The sequence below is a fragment of the Vicia villosa genome, linkage group LG6 (genome assembly GCF_029867415.1).
Source record: "Vicia villosa cultivar HV-30 ecotype Madison, WI linkage group LG6, Vvil1.0, whole genome shotgun sequence".
In the NCBI taxonomy this organism is placed as follows: Eukaryota; Viridiplantae; Streptophyta; class Magnoliopsida; order Fabales; family Fabaceae; genus Vicia; species Vicia villosa.
Window position 1 is genome coordinate 89,229,144 of NC_081185.1, and position 11,637 is coordinate 89,240,780.

At 35.3% G+C, this 11,637-nt stretch overlaps 1 long non-coding RNA gene across 1 annotated transcript; it reads left to right on the forward strand.

The window, feature by feature from the left end:
* Positions 1 to 7,539: 7,539 nt before the first annotated feature.
* Positions 7,540 to 8,736, forward strand: LOC131611850 (uncharacterized). The gene is made up of 2 exons (XR_009287200.1): positions 7,540 to 7,783; positions 7,878 to 8,736. It is a non-coding gene; the product is annotated as an uncharacterized LOC131611850 (long non-coding RNA).
* The last annotated feature ends 2,901 nt before the right edge of the window (positions 8,737 to 11,637 follow it).

An 11,637-nucleotide genomic window follows, 5' to 3' on the forward strand; every position in this document is an offset into this window, starting at 1 on the left:
CTGTCTGGAAATTAAGTTAGGTTGATAACTCAATAGGCCATAATGGCTCTTCGTAGACCTCAACCTATGGGACAATATCTTGGGAGTTAAGAATGCTTCCCAGACAGCTATTGATTCAGCATGGTGTTCTGGTAAATGGGCATGAAATTCTCTTGTGAACCATTCTGGTCCTACTGTTCTTTCAGCGAATGGAGCCATCAAAGGAGTGAAATTGTAACGCTTGGCGAACATCATCATGTAAGATCTGAAAGCTTCAAGAAATTTTCCTCCTTCATCCCGTGGAGTCAAGTACGCCAGTCTTGTTCCTTCGACCACCTGGTTTCTGATTGCCTCGTCTTCTTCGTTGACCAAACCTTTCTTGGGAAAAGAAGCTTCGAATGTGGAATTTAACCACAAATGAAGTAGCCACAAGGGACCGGCGGATAGCAAAGAGGACCCCGCTTCGTATGCTTTCAAGAGATCTACGGATTCACCTAATGACTCATAGAGAAATCCGAAAATCATTTGACTCAAACCAAGGTTTTGACCAGAATTTATTTTGTTCACCATAGCCAGGTATCTCTTTGCAACTTGCAGAGATCTCGAGCAGAAGATGTTGGAACAAGATTGAGAATCTGTGTTCAGAATCTGGTTTTGATGATAACAAGCATATATTTTGTGGGTAACAGTTTTATTACTAATGATTTCATTTAGTGTGCAGATATTATGATTATACAGGATTCGCCAGAAAAAGAGCATAATGAATACATCAGAAACTGGCTCAGATATGAAAGAATACATGAAGAGTCAAACATTCAGAAGATTAACAAAGTCGAGACATCAGTCATCAGATGTTTTGATCCAGAACACATCAAACTGCCAAAGTCAACAAATCAAGAAACAAACAAGCAATGATGGAAAACAAGCTTATTCAGAAAGAGCACGCAACATCAATGATCGCATACATCAAACTTAGAAATATCAGAAAGAGTATCAGACAAGCTTCAAAGAATCAAACAGAAAGATCAGCTACAAGAAGCGGTTGCAACATCAGAAGATCACGCAAGAAGAAAGATCCGAAGTTCTGAAGTTAGAAATTCTGAAGACACAACGCTATGACATGCAAGATACAAACATCAACAGAAGTCATACAAGCCAATAAAGAATCTACAGCTCAGCATACAGATTAAATAATATACAAGAGCTTAGAATCAAAGGGAGAATCGCTAGTAACATCATCACATGCAAAACAGTTGCAACATTTAAAAGGTACAACTCCCAAGGTTGAAAGAAGAAGCAACCCACATGCAGCGCATTGGAAAGACAAGATTAACCAAAAGAAACACGCCATCCACTATAATCATCAGGTTAAAGATAAGGTTCTACCGAGAAAAACACTTGTCTCAAAAGGCTCAATCTAGACGAAGCATTCAAAGCAATATTCAAACAAATCTCAACGGCTAGATTCCAACAGTAACATGTCAAGCCATATATATAGATCAAAGTCCAGAAGTTGAAGACACATAGAGCTGTTATTCGTATTGTGTTATATCTGATAAACTTCTGATAGATTGTTTAGGCTCCAGAAGTGACTTCTAGTCAATGAGTCGTAAACATATGATTTTAGAATAGGAGACAATCTGCTTAACTAAGAAGCACACATTTACTCTACAAATGATTGATGAACGTTATATCTCGCTGAGATCACTGAACGGTTCATCATCAGAAGTTAGTCACAAGTAGTTGGCTTGTGCGGGGTGAGTCACAACAGGATGGTTATGTAGGAGTCAGTCACAGTAGTTGGCTGTGCAGATTACTAGATTGATGAACATTATATCTCGCTAAGATCACTGAACGCTTCATTCATCTAGGGTTTAGTCACTCACGAGTATCTTGTGCAGGGTTCCTGAGTCAATGGACGTTATATTTCACGGAGATCATTGAACGGGTCATTGTCCAGATGATTAGTCACAACAGTTGGCTGTGCAGGTTGTTAGTCACGACGGAGGATTGTGCAGATGTAATCAAGTTTGGTTATAGTGGATTAAGACCTCTGTTGAGAGGCAAATCACCTAAAGAAGGTGGACTGGAGGTACCCTTATTCAGAAGGTGAACCAGGATAAAAATAAACGTGTCTTTTACTTTTTGCACATGTCATTTTAACTCAAAACTTCCAAGCTTTAATCTGTAGATATGTACTGAGCAAGTCAGAAGTTTGTTAGAACAAGATTTGTTCTGATCAATATTCAATGTTTTGATGATAACATTATATATGAATTTTGTATAAGATAATGTGGTACTCTAATCCTTTGCATTTTCCATTTTAGGAAATACATAAAGTGTATGCACAAATCAGCGCTTAGAAGCACTGACTCAGAAGGTTCTGGATGGCTACATCAGAACATGCTCTAGCAAGACATCAGAAGATGGTCGAGCAGAATCAGAACATGAACTATGAAGCATCAGAAGAACATGAAGTCAGAAGCAGAAGCACTGAAGTTCTGAATGGTATCACGCTGAAGCTCTTCAAAGTCAGAAGACAAGAAGATGCTCTGCACCAAGCTGTTGACTCTGAAGTTCAAACGTTGTTATCTACAAATCTGAGTCCAGAAGCAAGTACTAGATGACAGGCTATTAAGTCTAATCTCTGACTGACAAAAGGAACGTTAGATGCTACCAAACGCAAAGTCAGTAAAAGCAGCAAAAGCATGGCTCGAGGTAGTTGACAAAAGTGTGAAACATAAATGCAAAGCAGTACTATTCAGGCAAAGCATTAAATGCAACCCAACAGTCATCTTCTCTCAACGCCTATATATAGAAGTTCTGATCATAAGCAGCATATAGAACACTTGTGCAAAATACTGAAACGCTGTCAAATTTAAAACTCACGAACTTCATCTTCAACCTCACAAACTCTTGTAATATTTAGTGATTGTTAAGCTTAGAACTTAAGAGAAATATCACTGTTTTGATTATAGCTTTATTAGAAGCAATCTTACTCTTGTAAACATTATTTTACATTGTTTGTAAAAGGTTCCTAGAGTGATCAAGCTGTGATCTGTATACTCTAGAAGACTTAGAAGTTTTCTAAGTGGATAACCTTTGTAATCAGCTGGATTAGTGGATTAAATCCTCAGTTGAGGTAAATCACTCTAATGGGGTGGACTGGAGTAGTTTCGTAAACAACGAACCAGGATAAAAATAATTGTGTTCATTGTTTTTATCTTACAAGTTTTTAAAGTCACAATTATTCAAACCCCCCTATCTAAGTGTTTTTCTATCCTTCAAATTTTTGATACCCTTTAGAAGTTAAAATGAACGTCTCATTGGCTATGCAATTATGCTTCAGAATATGCTTCAGCTACGTAACTCATAGCATATCCAATACGTGAGATACAAGAAGAAAGAAAGGAATTTGAAAGAAAGGGAAATATGCTTTTAGAAGAATACAATTCAATCCCCCCTTTCTTGTGTTTTTCTCCACCTTCATAAGACACATCTTGATAACCATAGTGCTAAAAAAGCAATGTGCTTTTCGTCTAAAACTTCGTCATTGTCTTTGTTATGATGCTTGGAGGTGAAAGTGGTGTAAGTGGATTTGCTTTCACCGAACCTAATGGTGACTTCATCCATATAGTTAGGATCGAAGTCCTCTCAAGTTGGGCGAAGTCCAGTAATGGCAGCCACGTCGAAGAGTTTTGGTGTTACCATTCCATAGGGAAGATGGAAGGTATTATGTGTCGCATCCCAGAAATACAAGGATACTACTAACATAGGTTGGTTATATTTGATACCAATTTTCAATTAGTGGATTAGGTCATAGATTCCAAAGTCTTTCCATAATTGAGACTTCTTCACCTTAACCTTCTCTAACCAAGCATAATAAGGTTCAGGGTCTTTGGCTAAGGGAATGGATCGAAATACCTTAAGGTTATTGGTCATATATTCTAATTAGATAGTTTCTTGAGCAACTAAAGCTTCTGTCAAAGACGTAGCTTGATTTTTACAAACTTCTACGGTTTCAACAAAAATGGGTTTCCCCTTGTCATCGACCTTATTTTTACTAACAATGGGCGTAGACCTATGATACCTAGGAAAGAACTCAGAATTTATAATTACATTAGGGTCAAGGATTGGACCCATAAATGCATGTGTCTCACCAATAATGTCAAGAGGGATAATTATCTAAGAAGCATAGATTCTTCGCTTTTCTTTAAGATAAGGAGGTTCTAGTACATACTCTTGATTCCCCACTTGCAGTGGTCTGGATATCTTTATGATTGATTCGGAAGCATCATCAAGTTTTGTTTTCTTGGACATTAGATTCGCATAAGCCATTTATGCTATGGTGTGTGGAAAAGATGCGAGTTTCTTAATGGGTTTTAAGGAAGAATATGGTAAAAAGTTATGTTTGTCTGAGAGAGCAAAGGGAAAAAGTGTTTAAAAGAATTAAAGATCACTATTTATAAAGGGAAAAAAATGATCTTAGCAATTCTGGAGTTTTTTTTAATAAAGTTAGTGGAACACGCATTTGATAGTGATTTGTTGCCCAAACGATTGCGCAGTTTTAGACATTCCTACTTATTAGGAGTAATCATCACTCTGATTGCACACGTCTTAATGAGACGTTTTGGGAAAAGTGGTCATAATTACGATGACGTCATTAAGTTAAGGAATACTGAAAGGTTCACTGGTCGAAATCTAAAGTGATAAGAAATGCACATTTCTGCATTAATTCGAAATACACATTTATTGGGGGTAACTTGTTAGCTGAAGATTTCGACATGCATAAACAAGATATTATAAGTATTGTGCTTCGAAGTAAAAAAAATTTGGAGAATGGCTTTGTTAGCGCATTTCGAGCTTCTTTATACGACAATGATTTTATTATGTCGAAGTAGGGTCCAAGTTGAAATGTCTTCGAAGTTAAAAGAATGAAAAACTTAAAATATTTCAAGATATTTTTAAGATACATTTCGACAACCATGTTACTCACACTTCAGGACATCGAGCGGGAAGGTTTTAAAATTCGAAGTGATTTATTAGCCAGAGGGATAAGTGGAAGTCTCAGGGAAACGAAACGCATGCAAAAGGGCAACGTGACATTTAGTTAGAGAAAGACCGTTAGGGTCGAATTAGTATAAATAGGGATCTTAATGTTAGGATTCGGGGTGTTCGTTTTGTACAAATCACTCAAATATACTCAAAGTACCAACGTAGAGAAACGAGTTTTGCTGACAATGTACGTATAAGAAACACCATTATTGTCTTTCAAAGTTGTTTTACTTTATCAATTCGAAATACTTCATATATCCTTTTATTTCCTTTACCTTTTCTAGTCGAAGTCTTTATTTTCAGAGTCATTTTATATGCTTGTCTATTCTCCTTTAAGTTTTCAGTTGGAACTTTTAAATTTCTGTCATTTAGAATTCATGGTCAAAGTCATCTTTACCTACATTGTTAGATAGTTATAATACTTAGAGAATTCTCATTGTTTTCATAGAAACGTAGTAATACTAGAATATGAACCCAATTATAGGAATGATTAGACTTAGACACATGTCTAGTTGATCCTGTAAGTCACCGAAATATTCAATTTGGAATATAGGCATGATTAGACTTAGACACATGTCCTAGGATCAATCTAGTTGATCCTATAAGTTACCGAAATATTCAATTTGGAAGACTAACGGTTGTTTTACCAGAAATCACTGTAAACAATCTCCCACTTATTTGACTCTTGCTTTATCTCATCTCGCATTTGGAAAGATGTTGCTCGCTGGATTAGAGATCATGTTCCTCTACCTTTAAACCATCTCGCTAATTTCCTTATGCATTTTCATATTGTGAAGAATGCAGCTTTTCGTACTGCTATTTGTTTGATTTGGAAAGCAACGAATTGGAATCTCTGGTTATTCAAAATTGCCTTTTGTTTTAAAGAAGAGTGTTTAGTTTTGAGAAATGTCTTAACTCTATCAAGTTTATGTCTTTGAGGTGGTTACCCTTATGTAATAACAAACTTAACCATGCTTTTCTTGAATGGTTTTTCTCTCCCCTTACTGTCTATATGGAGTGCTCTTTTGTAATCGGGTTCGAGTATCCCTAACACTCATTTTATTAGAGTTTTGTTGCCTATTAGAAAAAATGTATCATGCATTATAATGGACATCAGTAACATAATTCAAATATTCAAGATGAATTATTCATGTGGCTCTTGATGTGACTAAGGAAATTGAGAAATATTTCAAATTGTTGATATGAAAAATTATTCATATCACTCTGTTTATGATCATATATTTACCATTTATATGGAACTATATTTCTTTAATTACTATTCCATGATTAATCATCAACCTACCTTAACATATCTCTCCATGCCAAATGTTAGTATACATGTTTGTTTTTCATATGAGGTGTGTGGAATACTTGCGATGGTTTTTTGCTTGTGCTTTATATTTAATATTTTTCAACGAATCACCACTCAATTTGTATCTGTGTGCATTTGCATAAATGAAGATTATAAGTTATTACAGAGTGATCAACATATAAAAGTACTATCCCTCTAGTGGAATGGTATAATGTTACATTTCACCTTAATGGGTATCATGTATTTTATTAGTTGAATTCAAAGAATATTTCATAAAACCATTTGTGAATTTCATTTATTTATTTTAGTAATGTAAAATGTCTTAACTAATCTATATACTCTATTAACCAACTTTACTTTTTAGTACTCAAAACGTTTATGCATGTTCATCATTGTCCTTATTATTTCTAAATTATCTTGGTTGCCAATTTGGTGTAGACGTAGACGTTATAACATAGTGTTTATACAATCTTGATACATTAAAGGGTTTGTATTGTTAGGTACCTCTTGTGTATGTGGCTTTCCTTGCATGTATACAATAGTAACACATAGTATCTTGGATAGTTCCTTAAATTTATAATTAAATATGTTTTCACCTGGGCGACCAATTATTTATTCGACTATTTTATTTTTAATAAGCAATGATATTATTAAAGGGAGTATAAGTGATACTCCACCCAACGGAAAAACAAGGCAGAAAACCTCTACTTCCCAAAACAAATGAGAGATAGATTATTCCAATAGTAAAAATTACATAATTATGCTTTTTTTACAATTAGAACAAAGCCATATCCACGACCTCCACACAATAGCCGACAAAACATCTTCGAAGGTAAAAGTGTCTCCCTTAAAACTAATAGCGTTACGGACGAGGCAAATAGACCAGACAATGGCTATCCAAATTAATAGCTCTGCGGGAAGCACACTTCACCTTATCCCAATGGGAGGAGAGATCCACAATCTCAGCAAGCGATAATTCCTTCTGGGTACCAATCCACTCAAAGACCTTGTTCCAAATTCTATTCAAGTACATACATTGCTAGAAAAGATGCGACAGTGTTTCATGTTCCAAATCACAAAAGACGCAACGCAAGTCAGCTTGATGTGTATCATTTTAAATTTTACTTTATATATTACGAAAGGCTATATTAATGAAGTTTTAAACAAATAATGAACTTAGATTAGATTATCAATTGAGTGAGTTAAACAGGTAAATACGACAAATTAATTATAAAAAATTAATATTAATAAAAATTTAATAAAGTGCTCCTTGCAATTACTAAATGTTAAAAACTATTTATTAATTTTACTTATAAAACTATTCAAAGAAAATTATATTTATTAACATTCAAATGAGGAAAATTATGACTAAAAATCACATGTTTGTTTATGCTTTTATCATCTTTCTTTCTCTATTTCTTGTTCTAATCAACGGTGGTAAGACATTTTTTACACCAGATTAAAATTTATCTTATACAAAACATAATATCATACTTTTGTAACATTTCTTTCTTCTTATTTGACAATACAGCAATTACATGTGTTAATGATGATGATTGTCCAAAGGCCCCAGAGCTTCTCCCTGAATATTATAAATGCATTAATAAAATTTGTGTGCTCATTAGATAATGTAACAGAACTCACATGATGACTGCTAATAATTAATGTTTCTTTTGTCACCGTTTAAAACTTGTAATAGTTTCTTTCGAGAATTACCATATTTGTTAGTTAAGATTCTCAACAATTATTAAAAGAAGTGAAGAGTAACATTCCTATATTCTGTGATAATACCTCTGTTATTTATTTATCTAAAAATCCTATTTTACATTCTAAAGCTAAACATATAGAGATTAAACATCACTTTATTAGGGACTATGTTCAGAAGGGTATTCTTTCTTTAAACTTTGTTGATACAGACCATCAATGGGCTGATATCTTTACAAAACCCCTTGCTGAAGATAGGTTTAAATTCATTCTGAAGAACATCAGTATGGATCTATGCCCAGAATGAAGTTTTGAGATGATCTGATATGTGGATTAGTGTGAAGTTTTTTGCTTTATTTATTTTCTTATTTTACCTGTCAGATGTTTTAATTATGTATGTTCATATGGATACTCTAAAACTGTTATTACTAACGTTTCATGTGCCTAAGTATGACTCAGAACTTCTGTTAAAGTAAAATAGCTGTCACCAGCTATTCCAGATGATGACCACGTGTTCATCAGAAGGGACAAGCATGCGTGCAGTTGATGAGACGACGCCCTAAGTAACAGTGTAAATCTTTTCAAATCTCACGCTATCTCCACTAACGTCTTTCAGCATTTATGATAATTGATTCAGACTCTGTAATCGTCTCATTCATAACTCCATTGCATTTTCATTTCAAATCCGTCTGTATAAATTGCATTTCAATTTCATTTTTTCCCTCTTTCCACTCTCTTTCTTCGTGTTTATGCATTTCTGTCTCCTCTTTTTCTTTCACCTAAACCCTAAACGAAAGAATCTTAGAAAACAAAACTATTCATCAATGGCTTCTTCAGTTCAACAAACGGCTTCATCTTCTCAACAACAACAACAACAAACTGTCTTTTCTCCATTAAAAACTTGTCTAATTCCGATGGCTGAATTGGAAGTTCTAGGAGAACTCATGGTAGACTTTGATAATCTTCAAGAACATGGGTTTAACTTGAAGAACAACATGCTGGTTCAAGGCTGGGAACCATTCTTCAATCGTCTTATTGGACTAGTTTACCCAGAATTGGTAAAGGAGTTTAGGGTTCATGCAACGCTAATGCCAAAAGCAATTCTCTAATTCGTCTGTGGTCAAGAGATCTCCATCACTGAAAACATTATCAGAAGATTGTTGGGTCTGGAAGGTTGTTTTGGTGCTGCTGGAGCAATTATAGGCAGAACATATTGGGACGCTGTTTATGCTGAAATATTAACCTCTGGAGAAGGTTCTACATGTATAAAGGATTTGAAGGATCCCTACAGACTCTGGGCCAAGATTCTTCTATGATGTATCTACCATAGAAAGGCTTCTGTCTCTCCAAACTACATCAACCAAAATCAACAATACATTCTGTATTGTATTGGGAAAGGCGAGAGGGTGGATCTTCCTTATATTCTGTTTATCCACATGTGGAATCATGTGAGGGGTTCTAGAGAACAAGCTAGACTGAAGACTCTAAAGATCAGAAGAAACATCATTCCTCTGGGAAGACTGATCTCTGATATTCTGATTGAAACTGGGCTGGTGCAAGATCGGCTAGATGCTAGAACTGTTAAAGATCTGCAAAGCAACATGTGGGAGCACTATGAATGCTCACACTCTGAAGAAAATGAAGTTGATAGAGAATATTACGTCTCCTCCCAGAGTGGTAAATGAGATCTTGACCAGAAGGATTCCTGCTCTGGCTGACTTCGAGCTCTTCTTCAAGAATGAGCATCCCAACACTGTCCTCTTCTATCTGGAATCATGTTTACAGGAAGGCTCTGAGTTTGATCCAACATGGCTGAGCGACAAAGTGCTTCCAACTATATCTGATCCTGATCCATCTAAGAAGAAAAAGGATAATGTCATACCCCAAAATTTTCCCATCATATTTCAAGATATTCTGATCCACCTGACTTTCAAATGCTGAGGAATAAGCACACTTACTTGTCTCCTAAGCAACAAGCTTTCAATTAGGGTTTTGCTCCTCTCCAAGTAAAATCAATCTCTGATACTTCAAGTTGAATTCATGTCCTCTCATATGCCTCAAAGAATCCTCACATCAATTTTCAAGCTCTGATTCACAAGATTGCTCAGTCAACTGCTCAAATGGACAACAATCGACCAGTTTGACCTAAAAGTCAACTATGGTCAAAGCACAGTCAAAACTCCTGATTTTTGGTCAACATCCTTATTTTGAAGTAACATTCATCATTTGATCAAGGGTTGATCACGATTCATCAAGGAAAGTTCAGAAATCAACAAAACTCAAAGTTTCTAAATTAGGGTTTTTGACCTAAAAGTCAGCTGAACTTTGACCAACCATAACTTTCACATGGAACATCAGAAATTTCCCAAATCAAAGCCTATTTTGAAGGAAATTGAATTATCTACAACTTTGTCTCTCTAAATACAAGGCCAAAAATGCATAATTTGAGAGATATGAACCAAAACATCATAGGTCCTTTCGGAAGCTTGCAAAACGCTATTTTTTGTCAGGAGCCATATCTTCAAGATAAAATTCTCAAATGAAAAAAAGGTTCCAAAGTGGCTTGTAGAGGACATATTAGGATTTCCAAAAAGTCATAGATCATCTCCATATGATAAATATTGAATGAGTTATGGCTTGCACAAGTTGGGCGATTTTGAGAAATTGCATAAAGTGCAAAGTGAGCAAGTTTGATTATTTTGAATAATGGGCCTAACTTTTGGATTTTAAACATGATCCTAACCTCACATAAGACCCATAAGTCCATTCTTATAATTTTTTTTTTTAATTCTTTTATTTTGAAATTTATTCACTTAAATTCATATTAAAATAAATAAATGATGGGAAAATATATAAGGAATGCTTGCATATCTCTTTGAAGCAAATCTTGAGCATACAATCAGCTTTACATCTAAAAATTTCGTGTGGCTTGGAGGTTGAGAAGATTTAGGTTAAAAATAGCAACACTGGAACTTGATTCTCAATCAAATATTTATCATTCCAATCATTGATTCTTTCCAAGATTGGTAACCCTAAATTAGTCCACTATATATACCCAATGTTCTTAGCATGAAAAGACACGAAGTGCAGCCCCAAGAGAAACCCTACAAACTCACAAATTTTCTAAAACTATAACAAAACTCGAGCTCTTGCTGTAGCCAGTTTCAGGCAATCTCAAGCCTCCAATCATCCTCCTGAAGCTTCTAGAGGCCGATCCTGATTGTTACTCCAGCCCAGAGCAGCCCAGTATCTACTCTCTCAAGAACGTTGGTTTAGGTGAGATTTCAAAGATTCGAATTTGCTATTTTATGCGTTGTTGCCATGTTTGATGCGTTTTTTTGTGTTCAGGGAATCTATTAGACCAGGTTGGACGTCTTACATGAGGGCTTTAAGGTTTAAATTGAATAATGCCATGGTTAGGGCATAACGCGTTGTGCGCCTCGAAACACAAGATCCAGGGCATTTCAGTTAAAAATAACACCACCAATGGACTCGTAGACCTTGGTTTAGGGGAGTAGGGTACCTTTGGCGCGTTAATTCTCATAGTTTTGCAGGTTTCAAAGTTGCAGGCATGGAGAATAAGAACC